The following is an 18,396-nucleotide window of genomic DNA, read 5'->3' on the forward strand; positions in this document are numbered from 1 at the left end:
GGCAGTAAAACCTACCAACGCATACAAGAATATAGGACAACAGCGATGAGCAATTTTCAGACCGCTGTGCCCAGACAAGCATGCCAGGTCTAATCTCTCTCTGTCTGGAAGCATGACCTCTTTTTTTTTTTCTTTCTTTTTTTTTTTTTTGTTCTGTTGATTGCGTATTACCAGTATTGATTTGGGCTCTTTTATTTTACGTAGTTGCTGCAGGGAGGCACATATCAGCGATTGTTGATCACTGAGAACACCACCAAATATTAATAATTTATTCTGCTTAAGATACACTTACTAATTTATACACTTATATACATTTTTTTTCCAGGATGAGTATTCTTTTTATGATACCAAATATATGTAACTCTCAGACTTAACTCTGCATGTGTTTTTGGCTTTTTGTGGTCACCTCATTAATGAAACTTCTTCTAGTGGACCTAATTTCATCTGCTACAGTTGAATGGAGGGTGACATATAGCGTAAGTGCTAATATATAACTTCTAATTTGGTTTACTCTATGTAAATTGGACAGACTTTTGAGTTGCTCTGAGAACGTATTTGTTCAGTGCTGTGTAAAATAACACTGAATTAAAAAGAAAAAGTGTATTAATACTGTTTGGGAAGCAGTAGGTGTATGGATACTGATAATTATCTGTCTGTATTGTTTAGATTTTTAGTAAAGTATGAATTGCACACCAATTAGCACTGGGGCTGTTGGACAGGGATGTGCAGTGAAGGTGTTCCTGCAAGGCAGTTTACAAATATTTTGATATTGTAAAATCTCATATTTAAGTTATTTGTCACAGTAACCATGTTTGGAAAGAAAAACACTGTTGTGAAGTGGCATAAGAATTTTTGGGAAGAGGAAAATGGAAAATTGGAATATTAAACAGCTTTTGATGTTTTCTAACTACTAGCACTATTAGACACCAGGGAAGAGAATCCCACAGCTGTAATGTAACTTTTCCTATTGTTTAGGAGATGCTGAAAAGACCAGCTGGCTGATTAGTCAGCACATCTGTGCAAGAGATATACAACAACCAGTGTTCAGGCTCCCTGCTTTACTGAGTTCTCCCCCCCACCCCACCCCACCCCCCCGCCTCTGACTGTTTCAGATGTTTGTGTTTTTCTCACCATGGTTTTAGAGACAGGAGTCACATTATCCTGGAGATGGATGGCAGATTGAGGTAAACAGCAACAGATGCTAAATACAGAAAATATGTTGGGGGGCCGACTTTAGAGGTCAAATCTCAGCTCCCTCGGGGACCAACATGAAATATTTTACAAGACACAGTTTGTTATGGAGGCATCCTGGTGACAGAATGATAACTTGTAGAGCTGTAGTTGTTGTTGTTGTTTCTCTTTTCAAAAGCAGTAATAGAAACCATGGTGTAGCAGTATGCCTGTGTCTTTGCATGGTCATTGAGTGGTTCAGTACTTGCAGAGTCCAAGGTCATATCTTGATTTGTCTCATCTTTGTTTCATATACCCACAGATATTTAGTATGCAACTGAGAAGTTGGAAATCTTTTTTTAGTTAGATTTTTTTATTTTTGGACAAAGTTGCTTAAATTATTATTCTGACTGCTGATCAGTTCATTAACTAGCCTTTATATCTCAACTACTGCTATGGTAGAGGGTGATTACTTTGGACTTTGGACTTTGATCATCTGACGAATCTCCTCTGTCTCCACCCTGAGGCTGAGTGTGGTGAAATGAGTCAGTAACGTTTGAATATATTGCTATAAAATTTGATGCAGTAACGTTCCACACAAACTGAACTGTTGCATATCAGCTTTGGTGATCTTCTTCTGTACTGGCTTCTACTGTAGCATGCTAACTTGCAAAACTGGGACACTTCAGTACTGCAAAATGTATGTAGGTTAGCATTCTGAAAATTCCCTAACATAGTAGTAGCATTCTGAAAAAAAAAAAAACTCCAATGCTACAGAGAAATGAACAATGTGTCCTTAGAAATTATTAATTTTAAAAAATCATAATCTAATTTTAACTCAAGATTAAAACCTGGGGTAATATGTACATTTAGTTGTTTAGCAGATACTTTTATCCAAAGCGACTTACAAGTGAGGTAAAATAACAAATAACACTAAAACACTAAAAACTGTGTATGTAGGGCTACTATATACTTTATTTGATTCAACAGCTGCTAATATTTGCCAAGTTTAAATAGATATTGCTTTGATAAAGGACCTTTTGTCATTTCCTTTTTTAATTTATTTTTTACATGAATACTTAAAAATGTTCCAATAGAAACCATCAATCCATATTAACAGCAATGTTTTTTCTGAACAATGAACCAGAACCATGTTGCAGGGATTACAAGAACCATCATACTGGTGGGACTTGAGACGTAAATCCAACATTTATTTAGCGTTCTTATGAGGCAATTTCGCAATATTGCAATATTACTTAAACACTATATTAACCAACCCTACTGAAAAGTGCTGGCTCTTAAATTTAGCTTAACTGCCTAAGTATTTAGTCACTAGCAATTTGAGAAATGAGGACAATTCCTTTCACATATTTATAACTTTACAGGCCAAGGTGGCATTGTCAGGTTTCTTGCTTTTTATTTTCTTCCCACAATTCAAACACTAAGGTCATTGGCTGAGAGGCAGGGTACACCCTAGACATTACACCAATCTATTACACTACTTTGTACTTGTAATCAGGTAAAGATAGTGCATAAATACCGATAGGAACTTGGTAATGCTTTGATTCACCAATCATTCCATATAGCAGCTGCAACTTTAAATAAATTATTGCTGGTCAATTAAAATCATTTTACCACAGAATCTCCCTGAAGTTAAAACGAACTGCAACATGACGGAAATGTTCCACCTCCTACGTTCGCCCACATCTGAAGGGAACTGTGCAGTTGTCATGGTAACAGCGGTTTGTTTTGGTTGGTTTGAGCTGGTGAGGCCGGGGGCTTCTGATGGGGCGGATTTTTATGAGCGGCTCTTCTCCAGCCTGTCATCAGAAGTGTCTCTTGCCAAACCAAATATGAACTGATACAGCGCAGCAAGTTCAGAAAGTATCCAGTCCCCGTTTTATCCACATGTCTGTAGACCATGATGACTCTTAAGTAAATTAAAAATTGAAAAATGATTTCTTTTTGCTGTGGCACTACAGACTGTGGTTAGGTGCTCCCTTTATGAGTACAGATTGGTTTCATTGAATAACTATCCTTTTCTTTTTAACAGTGAGTGATCTGCTCTTAAGGTTTTGATTACATTTCAAAGTAATTAATAATACTAATGGATACTTGCACTGTAATGTTTAACTTTACCTGGACATATTTATCCAGAAGTTTGATCTGAACAAACTTATCCAGTAGCCTGACAAGAATGACATCACCTCTCATCTTCTAAAATGTGGGCAGCACCTGGTGTTTATAGATAAACTCTTAGACTTCACTGTTTGAGCTGAGGTGTCATTATCCCACTCAAACTAAACATGTCTTCCCCTCAACTCATATTTCTCACTCATGGTGATGAAAGTCTGCTGGAAATGAGAAAGATCTCCCCTGCAAACAGAAACATACAGTATCTACACAGTGACATCGTAAAGCTGTTGGAAACAATTGAAGTGTTTTCTTCTGTCTAGTATCCTGATTCATAACTGCTTAGAAGATTCTGTTGCTTATGAACTCGAGGCCGAATTTCTTTTGGATGATGTTTTTTTGCTCTTTCTATTGACCTCACCATTTTTCTCCAAATGATGGTGAGTAGCAGTAAGGGAGTGATAAACTTTAGGTCAAACTGTGACACATGGGGCTGATGTGTATCTTTCTGATGTGTATCTTTTTTTTTTTTTTTGGATAATACCATCTGCTAATGGCACTTTTTATTTCTCCACTTTTCTAAATGTGTCTGCAAAACCCTTGTAAATGTTGAAAATGACGTGACCTCATGTAGTAAATATTTGATTGCACCTTGTGCATTTACATTTTATACTGATAAATGCATGAAAAAAAATTGTTCATGGCTTTTTCATGTGTCTACAATTTAGAAGTTTGTTCCTGTGGTTTGTCTGCTTCTTAAAAAATTGAGCGTATGATTGAGAGTATGAATCTGTATGTGTAACACCTAAAGTAATTATTCTTATCTGGCTGACCTGAATCACGTATGACTTAATCTTTGTGATTGCCTGCCTTGATGTGCTTTCTAAATGTGAAGAGCTGGTATAGATCCAGATCTATAACATATCGATGTCTAGTGACTGACTCAAATGAGGAAAATGGATGGGTTTAAAAATTCACTGGGCTCCACTGGATGGAAGACCCAGATATCCCAGGTTCTTCCCATTTTAAAAAAAAAAAGTGAGTGTATGCTGTTATTTATTGCATTCATGCATTTGGATACAGTGTAGTTGACAGTTGCTGGCTTTTAATCAGTATACGATTTGTTGTCAGGTGTGTTGTGTACAGGTCATTCTTGTTTGTGTTGTTTTCAGCCTCAATTTCTTATGTTGAATAATGTGTTAGTTCATTGGTTAACCACTGGCAAGCCAAGAGTGCATAAATCTTTTTTATTTTTTATTTTTTTCATTTTGTTTCAAACTGATTCTCACCCAACTGAACGGAACTGTGTCACAGTAGATCTGCATAAGTTAAATCTTTTTAGGTTTCCCCCCAAAGTGTAGCTGGGGTCTTCTTGAATATGTCGCGCTCTTCTGGGGGTACACAGTTGCGAAGGCAGATCTTACTAACAAGCTGCCTCTGAATGTGTGAACACTCCATTATGCTATGTTTTGACCGTTCTGAGCCCTTTTTCTTCGATGAAACAAGCAGCAATGGGCTCAATATTGTCTCTCAGTGGCCAGAGGATGGATAACATGCTGGTACTGTGAAATCTCACAGTTCTAGAAGTGCAGTGTTTGTTCAAGCAAGTGTCACAAAAGTGGGATGTGTATCTGATTGTCTTTTCTCAAAAGTTTCTGTCGGAAAAGATCATGTAATATTACTAGATTAGCTTAGTCTTTATCCTGAGGGCCATGTGTGCAACATACAGTGTTTTCCATCCTCCATTCAAATATAGTTTGGTGGTTAAGATCAAAGAAGTCCTTATGTTACTGTGTTTTACCTCGTTGTCAGTTAAATACCTGTCTTTGATTTAGTCAAGAACTCGTCTGACCTTATTTGCTGGATTTGTACTGTGTGTGTGAGAGAGAGAGAGAGAGAGAGAGAGAGAGAGAGAGAGAAAGGGATATAGAGATGATGGTGAAAATGATGTGTTAGGTAGATGAGTTTCCTGCAGATGGACAGTGACTGCACAGTATCATCTCTGTGTTTGACTCTTTGTACATGGGATTAGTTTCCATTGTTAATCACAGATGAGCCACATTTCGTTTTCCTCATCTCACAGAACATTTCATTTATGTATCCCCAACCTCCTTTTATCAGACATAAAAGGATCTTAAAAAGTTAATGATCAGTTGCAGACATCTTCGTCCTTCCTTTCAACTAAAGAGAAAAATGGTGTGCTGTGCTGCCTCAGTCGTTGCCTGACAGTTTGAAATATTCTGTATGTACAGGATATATTTATTTTAGTCTGGTTGTACACTTTATGCAGCAGAGCCAGTGTTAACTGTTATTAATGAGCTGGTTCATCTGCACATCCGTCAGCAACAGACTTTTGTAGAGGAAACGATTTGCCTGTGTCTGTTCCTGGTTCAGTGTGGTATAGTTGTATGTCAGTCCTGCCATATTTAATTCACTAGGCTGCATTTAGTATTTGACCAAAGCCTTTGAATAAACGTATTGTTAAACATTTGGTCATTGCTAATAGATTTATTCTGTAACATGTTTTAGTGTCTTGGGAACATTCATTTTTTTTTGCAATTGCATTTTTAGAAGTTATCCTAGAATAAGTAAAGCTTACATCTCTGTTTAGGTCTTATTGTTTAAGACTTCTGTATTTTGTTTGACTCTTTCTCTAAGTACCTCGTAGGGAAAGACCAAGAACAATCACTTCATGCTTGCCACGCATTTTCCATATATGACTGTCCAAATGGAGACCTCATAGTTTCTGCAGCTGTATGCATAAAAGTACTGAGTAGCTGCTAACCAAGGCCAGACTGAGCAGCCTCTGTGAAGACCAGCCATCTCCCACAGTGGGGAAAGAGCAGCTGGATTGAATGAGGTAGTCCTGGAAGTTGGGGAAGGCCCTGGTGGGAGGCTCAGGGAAGACTACCAGTTTTAGAACTGACCTGAGACTGCTTATAGCTGTCTAAATAAATATTTTGTTCACAAATTAAAACCGGGTTTACAAAACTGGGGCAGATATGCAGTCACAGTGACATCATTTGAAAAGGGAGGGATTTAGGGAATTCGGGGCTGGCAAATCCAGATATGCCTCCACTTAAACACACACACCAAAAAAAAAGAAGCCCACTGCAATAAAAATATTACTCCCACTGTTTTCCATCAAATATAACTTGTACATTTGACTGTTATTTCCAAAGTTGTATCCGGCAGTACTAATAGTACAATAAGGCAATTCTTTGTGTGGAAAACAAGAATCTCTTCACTTTCCACTCACCCCAACCGGTCAAGGCAGATGGCCGCCCACCCTTATCCTGGGTCTGCTCGAAGTTTCTTCCGTTAGAGGGAGTTTTCCCCCTCCATTGTTGCCTAGGGCTTTGCTCCAGGGGGAATTGTTGGGTTTTCTCTATACATCTTTATAGTCTGGACTTTATTCTTTAAGTGCCTTGAGATGACTTTGTTGTGAATTGGCGCTATATAAATAAAGTTGAAATGAATTGAATTGGAAAAAAAAAACTGATGAAAACATCAGTTGTCCAGGTACCAGGCCCTTTATAATTGACAGCTACCAAGTCATTCTGAGATGGGCCTAATGTTATATAGGACCTGATATTTATTACATTATTATTATTACAACAACAAGAAATACACATAATCTGTGCACAGTATTACATTTATTGGGGACATTTCTGCATGTTTCAAATTAATTGCCTAGACTTTAAAGTCACTAGGTTAGGAAAGTTGGTGTGCACTAAGCTAAAACTAACTGAGAGGTTAAATAGTTCCTTCCTTCCTGCTGCTTCCATGCTGCCTGCTAACTTTTTCAGCTGGATACTGTTCGCTAGAAGTTCAGTGTTCTGGTCCAGTTTAACATCTCGTATGTCAAATTTTGGTGTAAATAACTGCAGGCCCTGCCTGCTCTTCCAATTTCAGTTATGGTAATCTGAGACTTATTAGTATAAATTCACTGAAAATATCAATCACGCTAGTAATTAGAACATCTGTATTTTAAACAATACTGATTATGAGAATAATGGCAAAACATGTACAGTATTTTATTTATTTTTGAATAATGGTCAAAGATCACCGTTGGTAAAGGTGAAAATGATTTCAACCACTATATGGTTAAACCATAATTATACATTTGCATTAAGTAGGTCACAATGTTTTTATAAGAAACATTTTTACATTAAAACCATCAGGTCTTAATGTATTGTATGTCTGTGAACATGAAAGCATTTCGTTATGCTACAGCAAAGCACAATATATTTCTTTGTTGGGTGGCCGTAGGCAATTGCAGTCATAGGGGAGGTTTGTACCAATTTCCAAGAAATATTCAAGGCATTCCTGTTATATTATGTTCACTAAAACAAGACAGCACCCTGAAAACATATTCTGGCAGCAACCTTCTGCAGGATGCACACAGCGAATCTGACATCCCAGTGGTGTTATGGCGTTACGCTCTTTAATATCTTAAGTCAGCGATGCCTGCTGACTGTTACCTAGCTTCAACTAGGGTTAGAAAAGTGTTGTTGCCCTGCAAGCTTGTTACCTTAGCAAGACACTTTCAGGAGAACAGCTGTTCCTTTCGTCCAAAATCAAAATAGAGCCTGACGATGTATGGTTTTAATATATTTTTGATCCTGTTTGTCAGCATCCAGGTTTGCTTCTTCTGACTCTTCTGTATCGTGTATATACAACGCTCAAAAAACTATTCCTACTAAAAATCGTTACTCCTGCACAGTTTCTCAGCAGGTTTCATGTGACGCCTGCAGACACGCCTCTCTTTAATTGTTGAGAATCTGAAGCATTTAGCTGTTATCACTGCCTGCAGTTATTCCAAATAGAACAGAATTGCAGTTGGCGTGAATGTCATTAACACCCAAGAGAGGATTATGGTCTAATGCAGTGATGTAAACAACAATAGAGTTCTTGGCAAAAGTGTTTAACATAATATATGAGTTGACACATTCATAGCTTCATTCTGGTGGAGTTTTGTTCTTTGCTGAAGGATTTTGGAACAAAGTGCACTGCTGGTTCTGAAAGCCTACGAAGATTTGTTGAACCGAAAATGCATTTTTCATTCTGTCCTTGAGTGGCGAGGTTCCATGTAATGTTACAATAGCAGTGACTGCATAGCTGCAAAATATGATGTGATTGTCTGCAAAGTACATCAAAGACAAGTTATTGAAGTATGTACGTTGTCTTTATTGGCAGTAAAAATTACAATGCTATAATTAATCCATTGTAGCAATGCAGCCAAAAGTTAAAAGGGTTTATTATGAAACTCTGAATGAGACAGATATCTGCTTTCAAGAACCTCAGTGTGGGTAATAACCTCTGAACATCTTTGCAACAATGAGATCACTGGGGCATGTGACAGTGACAAAAGAAGCAGTCAATGCCTGCTTTATATTTCTTTGTGCATTTTAATTGACAGTGATAACTTCTCTCCCAGCCCAGTAAAGATCATTAAGTCAGAATTAACCAGCCAAAGAAAGGGGGGAAAGAGTGCTAATTTTTTATTTTCTTTTTTAAACTGTAGGCTCCGTTGGACTGTGTCAGTCCAAACTGGGCTGTGTACTGGTAAGAACCTGGTGATGCAAAACAATACGCATCACAACACAGTGGCTACCATGTGTGATATACTCCAATACTTTAAGCAATATGATTATTGATTTTTATTTTTTATTTATAATCTCCTAAACCTGGGGTAACTTTATAATTGTGTGAACCTTTTACACAGATACAGTCGAGCCCGACTAAAGGCAGCCTAAATACAAATTATGTAAGCAATGCTTTATGAAAAATGAAAGCAACCCTGTAATTATTTTCATAACAACAATATTGTCTTCAATGATGAATGACTGATCACTGATTTTATTAAGGATGTCAGGCGCTGTGTTTGATGAAGCGCTAACTCAACGTATCCCAACCGTTAACAAAGGGTCACATTCAGTGAAGATCAGTCGCCATAATCCGTAAACTGCTGCCTGAATTGCAGATCCTCTAATCTGTGAAGAGCACCCGCTCATTAGAGCTACCACACTGAGACAACAAAGGGAAGTTTTCCGCCTTTGCTTTTGGTCGAAGCTGCTCTCAGCGGTAACTGCAATCTGAAGCTCCAAGCAGATGTGCTGGCAAGCCTCTGGAGCGACCCGAGAGGGATTTTTGTTGCCTTCAGAGCCATATTAGTTCATGTTTGTGTGAGCGGTGACAACTATGGTCTGCTCAGTGTCAGCTCATGGCCAGTAGCTGAGCCGAGTTAGACTGATGAGCACAAAATGCCACATATGAGGATGCATATGTGGCCTTTCTTTGTTCAGTGTTTACAGTATACGTCCAACGTAATTTTTAGTTGTTTCTTTTACACAACTCTCAGTGCTATTACGTTAGGATCTGAGAGCAGTTAATACTTGCAAAGTAGCTCACCACCATTATTGTTTTTTACATAACCCTGCAGGTGTACAACAAAAATGCATCAGCTGGCATTTGACCAGCTGTGATTATGGAAATCGTTGTTGGAAGATGCAGTTTGTATCATCTTTTTGTTAAGTGTTAGTGGGCCATTAAAATGTATGAGCTTATCTAAGAAATATCTTCTTTGTGTTGCTGTGTTTATGAATTACTGACAGTTTGTTGATAACAAGTCTTGTGAACCCAACTGGAAAAACCTTACAGTCTAAAATGTAGATCAACAGATATGGTACAACAAAATAGTCGTGGACTATTACTGTGAATTATTATGTTATGATAACTTTATCCTGGGATTAGTTGCAAGTGCAATGACAGTGCCTATAAAAAAAAATAATACCCCCCCCCTCCTCCAGAAAAGAAAGAAAAAATGTTTATGTCAAAGTGATAACAGCGCTGCAAACTGATCTTAATTAATTACAAATATATTAGCAATTTAACATTTGTTTCCACAATCACCATGTTTTGCGAGACACAGTTAGCTGTTCCACCTGTAAAGCTTGGACCAGGATCGATGGATCTTTTATGTGACACTGTTGGGGATTTGTAAATCATAAAATTGAAAAATTAATCTCTTTATTTTGTTGGCAGCAGAACCACAACCATTTTAAATAGGACACTTACCCAATAAACCTACGAGGATTTGTGACTGAGGAGAGTGATGGAGCACTGCACCCCAACCCAAACTCATTTGAGAAGCTTTGATCATTTTGACCACATAATGAAGGAAAGGCAGCCAACAAGTGCTGACTGTTAGAAAAACATTCCCGACTGACTGCCTTGTTGTGAGACGGAGAACAAAGCAGTTGCCGAAGCAAAACCTGGATAATTTAAACTACAAGTATACAACGTACACGTAGTACCATCAGAGTGTGGCTGCTGGTAGAGATTTGTGGTGTTGCCTCACACATAATTTGGCACCTTAGGCAGACATGTTCAGCCTAGCCCCTGTTCCTGCCTTGCATCTTCTCAGGTCCGGGCGACTGATGTACCAATTTCTTTAATGCCAATGTAAACCTTTGATTTCCAGAAGTCTTGGTCCACTCTCTCTCTCCCTGTAGGTTTACTTGCTCACTCCCCCGCAAGATTACTTAGAATCTGTAGCATTAATTTTTTTTTTTTTAAATCACAATGTAGGGTGCAGCTTTCATTTAAATTGCAATATTTATTTAAAAGTTATCATTTGTTCAGCTTTCTGTTAAACATATTTTGCTTTTTTAATGCTTCTTTTCAATATTACTCATTAACAAGTGTAATTCCATAATCTGGTCTTTAATATTAATACACAGTGGAAAAAACATTAGCAGGAAACATTTTAAAGCCCTGTATGTGCGTCCACCCAGCAAGACATGTGACACCTCTGTCATTCATGTCTGTGAGGTTGGGAGTGCTTTGCATAATCCCAATAAGTTTGATTTTGTTGGAAATGATTTACATGGTGAAGGAATGGGCAGCGAGTACAACAGGATGGGTGGAATTATGCGTTAGTAAAGCAATAATTTTACAGTTCAAGTCATCCCAGCAAAAATCAACTTTATTTTTATTCAGGGTGTTCCCGGTTTTGTTTTCCCCTCAGTTTTGCACTCTTTAAGTAGAAAAGCTCAAATGGTACTTTATACCCCCTACTTCGAATATACATGCACCAACTCTCAGTAATTTTATAGCTACATATTTAAACATGTCATGTAAATATTTCATCATAGTCAATGTTTTGCACATAAACATCCATGTCCACAAGTGAATAAATAAAAATCATGTAATTTAGTTTTGTGTAATATATTGAAATTACAGCATTTACTGACCACACGGCTCACTTTTGAGCTTTGTTGAACCTGAACTAACCAGGATCCATTTAGCTCCATGATTACAGCCCTGTCCATAAGTCAGACTGGAGACGCTTTTCTTTTCTTCATGACAGTTTTAGTCGGTTCAGATTAGAGAACTGGACCAATTGGTATGTCAGCACAATTGTATGGATTGGATAAATCTGCCATAATCTCTGGGAAAGAATCTCACTGTATAAACTACCAATACATGCCTATACTCAGGCAGAGAAAGACAAATCACAATCATCAAAATGTCCTGAAATATTATTACTGTTGGTATGTAATATATTCAGAAAGCAATTTATTGCTTAATGTATATTTTTTAAAATGTAACTGTGGATTAAGCTGCATATTCTTTTACCTTTTAATCACTTTATTTATTAATCAACACTTTGACAGTGTTACATACAATGCAACTTTCCAGATTTACATGGACAAGCTAATAAATTGATTTTCACGTTAGATGAAACAAAGTGGGTAATAATCCTAATTGAGGAGCTGGTAATTGTTTGACTATTTTTTCTTAAAAATAAATAACTTAAATCAGAAAAGTTCATACAATCAAAACCCAGTCAACTACAGAAGGATGTACTTAGTATCAGGTTAGACCTAGAAAACCAGGACCATTGAGTTGAGGACCATTAGCATCTGTAACGCCTGCTTTAGTCTCCACACCTGTGTTATTTTAACAGTCAGTGGTTTGATTCTGACCGGACTCTCGCAGAAGCATATGCTCAACAGATTTTTACTCGAATGTATTTGACTATTACTTTTACCACTACAATTTTCTGTTTGTTTTGAATATCACAAAGTTTCAAGTACCAAGAGTACTTGGCAAATGCTAGATTAGCACAATTTACTTGTGCCAGCAGTGTTGTTTTGGTAATGAAAGTGTTGGTTGGTGTAGGTAGGACTTCCATGACATTCAGACTTCAGTGTTCCCCAACATTTCTGTTATCTTATCGTCTTATCGGATGATATTTTGGTTCATATATTTGTTGTTCTCAGTGGACGAATCCTAATGATTTTGTACTTTGTCCGTATTATCAACAATAAGTACTGCAGCATGCTACATTTTGGTGATAAACAAGATAACACCTGGGTACAGTGGTGCATTGAGCTAGTGTGTGAGCTAAGTCCAGCCTCATAGAACTGCAAGCAACTGTCAAGTCTTAGTCTCGTAAAATAATAGACATGGTTTTAACTGATGTTTGTTTATAGCTGCAGTAGCAATGGACCACAGGGTCAGTATAGTAATGTGTTGTTCATGTGAAACACATGTGGAGCCTTAAATTAAAGGGGGCACAGTGTGACCCATTTACTTCACCTCTCACACATTTTCTCATTCTTCCAGGCCTGCCTTCAGTCCTGATCCCTGGGGTCTTTTAAAGCCGAGGAGAAGATTGGATTTGATGCATGGTGGCATATTTTATAGGTTGTCCTCCTTCCTGTACGTTGGCCCCCCTTCAGCACATCCATTTGAGACATGCATAGATTTTCTGTTTTGTGTTACATGGTCTTAAACCACAGTGCTGTGTTCATACATTTGTAGCTTTGTTTACCAGATAAAAAAGTGACAAATCCAATTATCTCTGTTTTTCCATTGGATTAGTCAGGTTAATCATTTTGCCTGTTTGATCCTCCTTCTGTTCTTCCTTTTTTTATGCTAATGTGTTTCTAAAGAAACATTTATTTACAGTAATATAATGAATCACACTCTGGTAGTGCCTTAACTATTCAGTGTCATCATCAGGCCAAAGTTTCGATTTGTTGGTGTTTTATAAAATATCCACAAACTTAGCTACAAACTAAACGTCGCACAGTACCTGCTACATCTCAGCATGTTAACATTTAGCTCACCACTTTTAGGTACAGTACCAGTATGTTTGTTTGATGCATAATGAGCTGACTCAGCTTAATTAGTTGTCTGGACACAGTTTGGTTGTGTGACAAATGTAAATTAACTGCAGGCTACTGTTGGTTTTTAATATACTTATATTATACAAAGTGACTGGCTTAATTTGGTGGTAATGTCAAATTTACCAGGTAAAGATGTATAAATCAGGCTACAAACAAACACGTACTTCTGTTTGGACCAGACTTGTAGCCTCACTTAAAGATTTAAGCTGATACTTCTTCATCCTCATTTAATCATATTAGGATTAAAGTGTGAAGAGACGGCATCCGTATGGTGGAGTGGTGCCTGTTTCCTCCTTTGATCTTCTAGTAGTCGTGCAGTTTTAACATTCAGGTTTGGGATCGACTACAGCTGATATCCCATATTCCCCTTGCAGTAGCTTGCTTTTATTTTAATCAAAGATTTCGGGAAACTAATGTTAAAAGTCTGTCGGTTTCCTGTTGCCATCTGTTAAATGTATGAAAGTGTAAGGGCGTCTGCACAAGTCATAACTGTCTAAGAAGCAAAACATTTCCTGTAGGAATTGGAGATTTCATATCCACTTTTACTTTTCACATTTATTATTTTAACACCAATTGAATAAATGTTGATATGGTCCATGCAGGCAGTGTTCTACAGATTAATTCAGTTTATTGTACATAAAATATGATTAATCATTGTGACAGAGCAAGAGAAACATTCCTACTGAGTTGAGGGTAGAGAATGGAAATGGGGAGTAGTGGATGACTGTGTGAGGTTTTCCTCATGTATGACTGTACGTAGTTTTTTCAGCCTTAATCCTCCAGGACAGAGTCATTATTGCGAGTTAATATGGAGGAAGGGAAATGTCTGTCTGCTGTCTACAGCCTGACTTCACCTTCCTCTTATTCCCTTCTTTTCCTCTCTAATTTTCCTACACAACCACAAGTGCTGCTTGCTCTGTCATGACTCCCAGTCTCACTGGCATCTGATTTAAAGGCAGCAGCCTGGCTCCGCATTCATTAGTTACAGTGGAGGGAGGGAAGAAGGGCTGGGGAGGGAGGGAGGGAGGGAGAATGAAGGCCGTTTAAGGGTAAGCAATGGGGGTCTGACCTAAACACCACTCACACTTTAAAAGACATTACTCCCACTCACTCTCTCTCTCTCGTTCTCTTTGCTTTAGTCTCTCTCTGCCAGTAAAGCTGCTGAACCCCAGCTGGAACTGTGAACATTAAAGGAAGATAAGAAGCTGGCTGAGGGAAGACTGACAGAGCTGCCACCTTGGTGGAGAGGCTGCAACAGACCCAAACATCATTTTCCTGGCTTGTGTGAAGACTCAAAGGAGTGCAACATCTTATATGCAGGGGCTTGTGGAAAAGGGTAGATTGCTCTAGTACAGGTAAGAAAGATATATTGTGTGTTTTTTTAGATAGAAATTTACTTCATTTTCATGTGAGAAGTAATTTTCTTGACAATACATATTTATTTTTTTCAATTTAAATATTTCCTTCTAAATATAGACATTTGCAGTACTTAGTCACACACATCTATCCATTGTTAATTTAGCAGCCATCTCTGTCTAGTGCAGGTCACCACAACACCAGAAGGCATTGATTATTATTTACTGGAAGTACATTCTTTCTGTATACTGCAACTTCTTCTTCACACTGTAGCACCTCATGCAGAATCCAGAGGTGATGACTGACTGCTGAAAGAGTGAACATGTGGAAGAATTATCTACAGCTTTGAGGCTATAGTAGAAGGGCTGGTAGCCAGCATGCTTCATGCCAGAAAGTATTCTCACAAATTTTCTCAGGTTGTATGTCAGTGCTGGAAAGTAAAAGCTGTCCATTTGTGTGTTTGTGCATGGTGGCAGGTGTGGGTTTGCTTAAGTGCCCCTCTGTGGTTTTGCAACTTGATGATTCATCACATTACCTTGGGCAGTTCAGTTTTCATTATTTGTCATTTTTCCATCATGGAGATTAAATCTGTGGAAAAGTTGGGTGATGGGACGGGAGAGAAGTGTGGGCAGGAAGAAAGTATACTTCATCCGTTCGGTGCATAAGCTCTGACTAATTAAAATCAAAGTCTGAGTTTGCCGTGGTTTTAACTTCTGTTTTATCCTTTGAGTCCCAGTTTTAATTCACCAGTTGCACGCCACATTCAGCAGAAATTAGTATTTCAGCTGAAGATAAAAATCATTCAATTCATGTTCAGTTTTATCCCAATTACCCACAGTTCTTCAAATTGTCTCTAAAATGCACAACGTAGCACTTTCGCAGCTTCATATATGCGTGTGTGTACTATACATTTATTTTTATTACAGCTTCTCTGCTATGTGCTGGCTTTCCTAGCATGTCTCTGGGCAGCAGAGTGAGAAAGGTGTCTCAATGAGCAAGAAGGACAGCTGGTTGAGTAGCTCCCCCAGGGCTTGTCCTACACGGTTTCCCTCTGCGTGACCTCTACACAAAGAGCCAGGGTGGTTCATAACTCAGCATCACATGCCTTATGTATAATATGTTGGATTTTTTGTTTGTTTGGATAAGTTGTAGAATAGAGGTGTGTGGTCTTAAAGTGGTGTCTGTGAGGGGTAGCGAATGTGTTACTGTATATCATTGTAGTACTGCAGGTTTTGTTTCGGGATATTGCACATCTGTCTAGATTCATATTCACTGGTTATAAATGAATTGCTTTTTGCATGCAGTGAATTTAAAATCTTGTCTGATTTTCTTTATCATTAACCAGTGGGGAAATATTTTCCAATATCCTGCACAGCAGTAGATTTCACTTGATAATAGAGAACAAAAAAGTCACGTGTAGATTAAAATTGTTTATATTACAAATTCATCTGGGTTTATCTGAATATTTTGCTCTTGGTAGCTTAATTTGTTTTTTCTCAACACAAAATATAATGAGAAAAAAATAATGAAAAATGCCTCATTCAGCTTCAACAGTTCAAGTCTCAAAGAGACTTGGGGTTATTAGTTTATATGTTCAGGAAAAGAACCAAATGCTTTCATGAAACCCTCTAAAACACAAAATGAGTAAAAAAAAAAAAAACAAGTCTTCAATATTTTAATTATATCAGCTTGATGAAAATGAACTCACTTATTACACATGTTTAATTGCAGACAGACCAAAAAGTTGCAGTCAATGAAAATTCTGCATCCTGTGCAGGCTCACCAGAGGACACAATAGACTTCTGGTTTACAATTGTTAAGGGACATCCTGAGGAGCTATACCATGCAGAAGTGAGAAATGTTGTTAATGAAGTGTTGCAACTTTATTTTTTTGTTGTATGGGCTGCAACACCTATTCCAATTACTCACATTTTTGAAATGATTCCCAGCTGTTCCAGATGTTATTAGAATCAGACCTTGAACTTTGTTGTCCATGGAAAATAAAAATGCTAAAATGGCACAGTCGAGCAAACAACCAGATAAACTGGATAAGTGTTCACCGATGACCGGTGTGCCGACACGCTGCTGTAAACCACAAACGATTTCCACATGAAGTGTGTCCAGACATGCTGCACTTGTGTTGTTTATGTGGATGTGGATGGTTTAAATCAGTGTAAAGTCAACACTCTGTGTACAGTCTTTCAGTGCGTGACTGCACAGATAGAGCTGATCAGAGAAAATGCATCATCATAGAAGAATGGATGTGGTAGCACTACACATTATTAAAAGTAGAGGTAACTGAGCCATTGTCTGGACACAGAACTCTTTGCCTTTTTTCTTTGTCTAGGCAAAACAGATGTCGTCAGACTAGGGCCAACATTCCCAGTTTCTCTTCTCCACATGGAAAAGTTCCCGTTTCATTGCCAGCATGGGGGAGGAGAACTAAAGCTACAGCAACTCTGGATTATAGCTTAGTCAGTGGGTTATATTTATTTCAATTCTCTCTTCAAATTGTCTTCCCATGTCCCCACAGTCAGATGACATGTCCTCAGTAAACCCTAGGTCCTGTGACGTATTATTTGCTTTTTATCATAGGCACTGCTATTTCCGTTCAGCGTAATTTTGCAACATCTGGTTACTGCAGGTTTCAAGAAAGGCTGCAAGTGTTAAAAAAAATTACTAATTTAATAAAGTTTAGCACAAGTTGTGTAGTCTTCTGTAAATAGTAACATTATTTTAAACATTTCCTTTGGGCTGCCAGGATATTTTAAATCTGAACTGAGACAGGTGCAGCAGTGGATTGTGCTGCATGAGGCTAAATAATTATACTATTATAAATTATTATTTCTAATTGGTGGGAAAAACTAAAAAAGTGTAAAAAAAAAAAAAATTATTGTAGGCCTTATTATTCTTTATTATTTGTGACCAATGCAGAAACCCTAATTAAAACCTGATTTTTAATAAATATAAAATTATCAGTCTAGGTGATTTTTTTTGTTTTGTTTTGTTTTTTTCTAAACTTTTTTAAGGGGAGATCAGAAGCCTATTGCAAAACCCGGTTTTCATATTTACAGCTTCAATCATAACCTACCTTTATATTGCCATTCTCCAGATGTGCACGAAGTTGTTAAACTCAAGCTCTGTTTTATTTCTGCGCCTTAATGGTTTAGGCGAAGGGGTCTGAAATGGTGGTTAAGGGCACATAAAGGAAGAATAGCCAGGTCAAAGGGGAAGCTAATTAAGGAAAGACAGCAAAAAAGAATAAGGGAACTTTGTAGGAAGTAATGAAAAATATTTGTCATTCCCACTCGTTTGATGTAGGAATATAAAACACTTCCTGTCAAATAAATAACTCAAAGAAAAAGCAAAAAAGAACAAGTAGAAACTGAAGGACAACATCCAGTTTCCTCCTCTGATCTGCATAAAACCACCAGATTTCCTGCTTTTTATAGCTTTTGGCTAGAAGCCTTCAGCTCGTCATATCTTAGTCGGTTCTTTCATTGTTTAATTGGTTTCCTCCAAATCTTAGTTATTC

General features: G+C 37.7%; 1 protein-coding gene across 4 annotated transcripts in view; it reads left to right on the forward strand.

The window, feature by feature from the left end:
• The window catches only part of LOC137104296 (tenascin-like), a 60,150-nt gene that overhangs the window by 12,431 nt on the left and 29,323 nt on the right, over positions 1-18,396 (forward strand). For 3 of the 4 annotated variants that reach the window (XM_067485268.1, XM_067485269.1, XM_067485270.1), the window contains one exon: positions 14,645-14,860. The gene's annotated coding sequence lies outside the window, so the exon portion shown is untranslated. Of the gene's footprint in view, positions 1-12,939; positions 13,036-14,644; positions 14,861-18,396 lie in introns of all 4 variants that reach the window. The other variant, XM_067485267.1, reaches the window with a different exon arrangement.

Source organism: Channa argus, chromosome 18, assembly GCF_033026475.1.
Source record: "Channa argus isolate prfri chromosome 18, Channa argus male v1.0, whole genome shotgun sequence".
NCBI classification, from domain to species: domain Eukaryota; kingdom Metazoa; phylum Chordata; class Actinopteri; order Anabantiformes; family Channidae; genus Channa; species Channa argus.